Genomic DNA, 7,500 nt, shown 5'->3' with positions numbered 1-7,500 from the left:
TTGACAGTATGTTTAACAACAAGACTAGCTAGCTATCAGCCATGTCATTGTCCCCAAATCAATATCTAGATTTTCACGAACATACAAATTGTAAACGGAGGCTTTGACTGTGTCCCTGTTGCTATGGTTACTCATTTTAGATACAGGCTGATGCTACGTAGCCAGCGCATTAATTTAGAACGGTGAACAGACAGTTTCACTGGAACTACTTAGTAGGTGTCCATTATCAGGAATTAATGGACACCCTGCAGCCAATCAGAATAGAGTATTCACCCAGACCATGGTATAAGCACATTTTATACTTTAATGAAAACAGCATCTCTGCATGTAAACTGACGCTGTTTGATGCGTGTTTGGCATCGACAGAGTGAGCAACTCCACGTAAAGTTTTGATTTCTGGGCAGGTACCAACACCTTCAGAGACCCCAGATATTCTTCCAATAGCATCGGTTTAGTGCAGAGACGATATTTTCCTCACAGAGTAAAAAGTGCTGAAGTCCTTCTGGATAAAACCGTCAGCCAAATGCTCAGAAATGTAAAATGTCACCCGTTTAGTAGCCGCCACTCTTTCTTCTCCACCTCCTTTCTTTTTACCGTCCTTTACTCTCCTTTCACCCTCTCTCCTGTAGTCTTTTATCCTCTGTGTGTGTGCGTGTGTGTGTGTGTGTGTGTGTGCGTGTGTGTGTGTGTGTGTGTGTTCGTTCTAGGCTCTTAACCTCATGTATAAAACATTTTGACAGTGGGGGCTCACATCAGCCGGCACCAGTCACTTCCTCTGACCCCACTGCTGCAACACACACACACACACACACACACACACACACACACACACAGGGGCACACACACACACACACTGACACACAGCGTGGTGTGTGCAGGTTCAAACAGCGGTTACTTTGTCCCTGGTAGAAGGTGTAATTGTGTGTGTGTGTGTGTGCGTGTGTGCGTGTGTGTGTGTGTGTGTGTGTGTGTGTGTGTGTGTGTCACCTCTCTTCTTACCAAATGCAGCACATTTAAAGTGAGTGGTAGAGGGCAGACAGAGAGAGAAGAAGAGAACGAGGGAGAGAACGAAGGGCAGGATGAAGAGGAAGAAAGCTGAAGGAAGAAGGAAAGAAAGAAGGTTGTAGAAAGGAGGGAGGGAGGGAGTGATAGAGGAAGAAAGGACAGATGAAGGAAGGAAGGAAAGTTGGAAGGAAGGATGATGAAAAGAAGAAAGTTTGTATGGAAAGAAAGAAAAGAGACAGAAAGGAAAGAAGGGTCGTTGGCAGGAAGAAAGTAAATAACCAGAAGAGAAGGAAAGAAAGGACATAGAAAGGGAGGGAGGATGGATGGATCATAGATGGAAGAAAAGACAGAGAAAGGAAGGAAGGGAGGAACGCCGAGAAAAAATAGAAAATGCAAGAAGCAAAGAAAGGAAGGAAGGAATGAGAGTTGAGAAAGAAAGAAAGAAATAAAGATATGAAGGATAGATAGAGCAGAGAAAGAATGGGAGGAAGGATGTTAGAAAGAAGGAAGGAAAGAAAAACAGAAATAAACTGAGGAAAGGAAAGATTGAGAAAGAGAGGAAGTAAAGAAAGGAAGAAGCTGAAAGGAAGGAAAGAGATAAAGAAAAGATAAATAAAGGAATAAATTAAAGTTTGAGAGAGAAAGGAAAGAGAGGAGAGAAATAACTAGGAAGAAAGGAAAATTTGAAAACGAAAGGAAGAAAGAAAGAGAAGGAAAGCAAAGAAAGATGCTGAAAGGAAGGAAGGAAAGAAGGAAGGATAGGGCCATTGGAAGGAAGAAAAGAGAAAGAATAGCGACATAAAGAAAAGGAAGAGAGGACAGTTTGAGAAAAAAGAAGAAGGAAATGAATAAGGAAAGAAACAAAGAAAGATGCTGGAAGGAAAGAAAGAGAGAAAGGAAAGTTTGAGAAAGGGAGGAAGGAAAGGAAGTGAGAAGCTGGAAGGGAGGAAAGAGATAAAGAAAAGATGAATAAAGGAAGGAAGAAATTACAGTTTGAGAGAGAAAGGAAGAAGTAAAGGAAGGAAACAATGAAAGAATGGAAGCGAAAAGGAAGAAAGGAATTTTGAGAATATAGGGAAGGACGGAAAGAGAGTAAGAAAAGAGAAACAAAGGAAGTGAGAGAGGAAAGTTTGAGAAAGGAAGGAAAGTAACAAAGAAAGAAGGGAAGGAAGGATGGAAGGATAGGATCTATGGAATGAAGGAAAGAAAAGAGAAATAAAGGAAGGAAAAGAGAAATAAAGGAAGGAAGAAAGGAAAGATTGAGAAAGGGAGGGAGGAAAAAAGGGAGAAAAAAAGAAAGGATGCAAGAAGGAAAGAAAGAGAAAGAAAAGAGAAATAAAGGAAGGAAGAAAGGAAAGTTTGACAAAGGAATGAAGGAAAGTAACAAAGAAAGAGAAAGGAAGGAAGGAAGGATAGGATCGTTAGAAGAAATAAATGAAGGAAGAAAGGAAAGATTGAGAAAGGGAGGATGGAAAGAAAGAAAGGAAGGAAGAAAGAAACAATGAAAGAATGGAAGCAAGGAAAGAGAGAAGGAAGAGAAATAACTAAACGAAAGGAAGGTTTGAGAATATAGGGAAGGAAGGAAGGAATGAGGGAAGGAAAGAGAGTAAGAAAAGAGAAACAAAGGAAGAAAGAGGAAAGTAAGAAAAGAGAAACAAAGGAAGAAAGAGAGGAAAGTATGAGAGAGGAGGTAAGGAGAGGAGGTAAGGAAAGGAGATAAGGAAAGGAGGTAAGGAAAGGAGGTGTGCCTGGGGGGGCGGAGCCTGTGTCTCTGCCTCACCTGTCTGGCCTGTTGGTTTTATTGATGAGCCTGGTTCCTCCGGAGGGAGCGGGGGAGCACGGCTCATCTGCTGCCCAGGGTCGGTGCACCTCTCCTGGGCAGAGACTCTCCGCCTCCCCCCTGTCCCCTACCGGCCCCCGGATCCACCGGTAATGAACTGTGACCGCAGGGGTGATACTACACCAACATGGATTTAGACACACACACACCGACACACACTGACACACACACACACACACACACACACACACACCCCGACACACACACTCCAGGGAGCTGTCCAGTACACCCGAACTCTTATATTGTTGACTATTGAGCTCCCTAAGAAGCCCACATACACTCGACACACACACACACACACATACATTCTCTCACACACACACACACACACACACACACACACACACACACACATACACACACAAACATAGATACACTTACAAACTGTCTTTTACTGTTGACCACTGGCCACTTAAGAAATACACAGTAGGCCTCAAACACACACTCTCTCTCTCTGTCACACACACACACACACAGCATTCACAAGCTCACATGTATTTGTGAGGGTACACACACATACACACACACACTTAGTCTCTCTCACACGGATTCACACTCTCATGCATGCACACAGACACACACACACACACTCACACACAGACATAGATGCATGCACATGGATGCACACACACACACACACACACACACAGTCTCATCCCCACTCTTGCTAGACAGGGCTAATTATCTTACTGTTTGGCAGCAGCCTGACAGGAGGGGAGGTGTGTGTTTGTGTGTGTGTGTGTGTGTGTGTGTGTGTGTGTGTGTGTGTGTGTGTGTGTGAGAGACGGGGGGGCTGAGTCTCGGCCTCTGGTCAGAGTCAAACTCGACTGCAGGTTTCACAGCCGGCCTCCAAGCTGCCAGCTGCTTCCTGTTTCACTCCCTCCATCTATTGGCAATTCAGACTAAAAGGATTGTGGGTAACGCTTATCTGTGGCCTTATTCCAGTGTACTAACCTGCGTACTAACCTATGGAAAAGTACTGGAAATACACAATATTACTGTGTAGGTATTCAATGAAAATCTGCCTAATACATAATGTACTTACAGCACTGTGAGGCGAGAGAGAGAGAGAAAGAAAGAGAGAGAGAGAGAGAGAGAGAGGGAGAGAGAGGGGGGGGGGGGCAGTATAGAAAGATGGAGTGAAAGAAGAGTGGATAGAGAGAGAGAGGAAGACATGGAGGGAAGGAGGAGAGAGAGAAAGAGAGAGAGCTTGGATGTTGCGATGTATTAAGTAGTGGCAGTAAGTAAACTACTACAAACTCTACTACTGCTACTGCTTATAGTACTACTACTGCTACTGCTACTGTAACCACTATTACCACAGCTACTACAACAAGTAGTACTACTACTACTATCACTATTACTGCTAATACTACTAAAACAACAACTAGAGCTGCTACTGTTAGTGAAACTACAACTCCTGCTACTACAACAACTAGTACTATGACTAATACTAGTACTGCTGGTACTACTATTACTGTTACTGCAGTTACTACAACTAGTACTACTACTGCTTCTACTATGAGAGAGAGAGAGAGAGAGAGAGAGAGACACAGAGAGAGAGAGAGAGAGACTATATCGAGTCCATCAGTCTGTTTAAACAGAAAGACTATAATCATTTATCCTCTTTGTCCTTTTCTCTCCATTTTAAGGCCCTAAATTTTAATCTTTCAGTCGTTTGTTATTGTCGGAATATTCTTTATTTCTCTTGGAAATATGTTTTTTTAAATGGAGAGAGAGAATAAAAGAGATGAAAGCATGGAGTCAATCTCTCTCTCCTTCCATCCTTTCTTCCCTCCCTCTCTACGTTTTAAAAAAAGAAAAGCAGCAGATTATTTCTCGCCTCAAATGTTTTCAGAGTGAACTATTTTTTTCATAATATAAGAGAAAGTTTTCAAACGAGCCGCCATGTTTTTTCCAGTTTGAAATGCGAGTGAAAGCTCTCGTCCAATCAGATTCAGTCCAGTCAGTGTGTATTTGTTGGTCTGTCGTCATGGAGGAGAAACCTACGACACGCCCATCAAGCGTCCCACACTGGGAGCCAACCACACACACTTCTCACTTTTCATTTAAACTGCAAAGACTGGATTTTTAAATACAAATCCTCCCTGCTGAAGCTTTAAATTGAGAAAACCAAACAAACAAACTAGGATCCCTGTATGACATTATATGTGTCTGGTTTCTTTCCAAAACCTTATATATCAATTTTAGAAAACATTTTCTTCCTGAAATGTGTTAGTCAGTAAAAACCACACGATTCCAGCCTTTAATGCGTGACTAACAAAGGTCTTATCATGACTCATCATGTTATTAGTAACCCAGAAAGAGCTTCAGTGAGCCAGAAGACACTCAGAAAGTGTGTCATTTAGACATGAAACCCACCTTCTCTTCTTCTTCTTCTGTTTTGTGCACATGTTGTGTTATTTTTCTGTTTTCTGAGATTTTGAGGTTTTTGTGCTGAACATTAAGGCAGGAAGAAGAGAAGGATGAGAGAGAAGGAGGGAGGGAGGAAAAAGGGAGAGAGAGAGAGAGGATGAATTTATTCTGTATAATGTTAAATTTCTGTTTTTTGACTTAAATTAAACATTAAAGTCGTGATACACAGACCGGCGTTTTGAGCAACTTCAACAGGCAACATGGAGTTTTTTTTTCGCTGAATGAGAAAGTTTAGTTTACTTCGTCTTGGTTTATTTGCACAGTGATGAAAAACAGAAGAGAAGAAATGGAAAAAAAGCACTGATAAAATATGATGATAAAACACAGAAGAGAATAGAGCTGCTACTATTAGAGAAACTACAACTACTTCTACTACAACAACTAGTACTATGACCAGTACTACTACTGCTACTACTATGAGAGAGAGAGAGAGACAGAGAGGGAGAGAGAGACAGAGAGGGAGAGAGAGACAGAGAGAGAGAGAGAGAGAGAGGGAGAGACAGAGAGAAAAAAACTGATAAAATATGATGATTTAACAGAAAGAAGAGATGCAAATGATTATTTTCTTTGTGTTGAGGAGATTAAAGAGAACAAGAAGCTTAACTCAGTGAGAAAATCAGCCATAATCAGAATGAGTTCAAAGCTGCAATATACAACTTTTTTTTTTTAACATTAAAACAATACAGTTTCAGTCTGTTTCTGTGACTCTGTGTGTTCAGGACTAAATCCCCCGTTTTGCCTAAAAATGTAAAACTTTTCAAAGATGTTTTGTACGTTTCGGGGCGTAAACCACTTCCTGTATGTCTGGACCCTGCTGATGAGTTAGATTGTTTTCTTTCAGTCTTTTGCTTGAATCTGAACCAGAGTTTGGTTTCACCCGAGCCGCCTGCTTCGCTGATCTGGTCTCACACCGTTATAATAATCCTGCTGAACCACGGGACCATCGCATAAAACACTCTGTCCGATTCATTTTCTCTGTTCTTTGGATGGTTTTGTTTATTTGGAGTCACAGCAGTGAGCCTCGCATGCAGGGACAAGGCTTTAGAGAAGACAGGCAACAGATATTAGATATCAGCCTGCTTGTTTCTCTACTTGCATCATTCAGTCTGTCAGCTGAGCTCACCATACCTGCCAACACCGCGGGAGTCTCCCCTGTTTTTAACCCTTTCTCCCGCCGTGCTCCCGATTGGTCGTTTCTCCCGTTAAACTCTCTCGATTTCATAGTGATACAAATCAAACGGGTGTTTCTCGGTCGGTTTCTGTGGGGGGGGGGGGGATACCTGGCAACCCGGCCCAGAGGTGGAGGTGAGCGTGCTCAGACGAGCCGGCCTGACGTGCGTTCATCCCCTCCGCCCTCCGCTCCGCTCAGTTTGGGCTGAAAATGGATGAAACAGATCCCAAGAAGAAGAAATACACTTCCAAATGTCAGTCCACTTGGTGCCAGACCTTCCCCTTTCTAACCACGAGCCACATCAGCAAACTTATAGATGCACTAGCTATTTACTCACTATTTTGTATAGGGCTGCAACTAACGATTATTTTCATTGTCGATTAATCTGTCGATTATTTTCTCGATTAATCGATTAGTTGTTTGGTCTATAAAATGTCAGAAAATGGTGAAAAATGTGGATCAGTGTTTCCCAAAGCCCAAGATGACGTCCTCAAATGTCTTGTTTTGTCCACAACCCAAAGATATTCAGTTTACTGTCATAGAGGAGGAAAGAAACCAGAAAATATTCACATTTAAGGAGCTGGAATCAGAGAATTTTGACTTATTTTTCTTAAAAAATGCAAACCGATTTATCGATTATCAAAATAGTTGGCGATTAATTTAATAGTTGACAACTAATCGATTAATTGTTGCATGTCTGATTTTGTATAAACCAAGTGACATAATCTAGAAATATCAACACTGACTGAATGCTTGCTTATCTGGTATAGAAACAGATTTTTTCTTAGTTACTGGAAAATGGAAATGGAAACTACCATGGTAAACAAACTACTTTGGTAGGGTCATATCTGATATTTTAAGTGCTTTTTTTTTTACATTTCATACTGCATTTCATTCTGTTATTTCTAGATTGGATTACATAGGCTATTAATCTCTGTGTGAGGTCACAAATGCAAGAATATTGTACAATAAATGTACAAAACGCACCAGAAAATATTTGTTAAAGGAAGATTTTGTCTCACTGTTTTTCCTCTCTAGACTCTAGGCT

At 41.5% G+C, this 7,500-nt stretch overlaps 1 protein-coding gene across 1 annotated transcript in view; it reads left to right on the top strand.

Annotated features, from left to right (window-relative positions):
- Window positions 1-7,500, top strand: part of fars2 (phenylalanyl-tRNA synthetase 2, mitochondrial) — a gene marked incomplete at its 3' end in the record, with an annotated part of 11,635 nt that overhangs the window by 3,875 nt on the left and 260 nt on the right. The window lies entirely within an intron of this gene.

The sequence above is a fragment of the Centroberyx affinis genome, unplaced genomic scaffold (genome assembly GCF_046629955.1).
Source record: "Centroberyx affinis isolate AG114_WGS23_722 - 3 ecotype Tasmania unplaced genomic scaffold, CSIRO-AGI_Caff_v1 ptg006535l_1, whole genome shotgun sequence".
Taxonomy (NCBI): Eukaryota; Metazoa; Chordata; class Actinopteri; order Beryciformes; family Berycidae; genus Centroberyx; species Centroberyx affinis.
The sequence above is the reverse complement of the archived record's forward strand: the minus strand, read 5'-3'. Positions and strand labels throughout refer to the sequence as shown.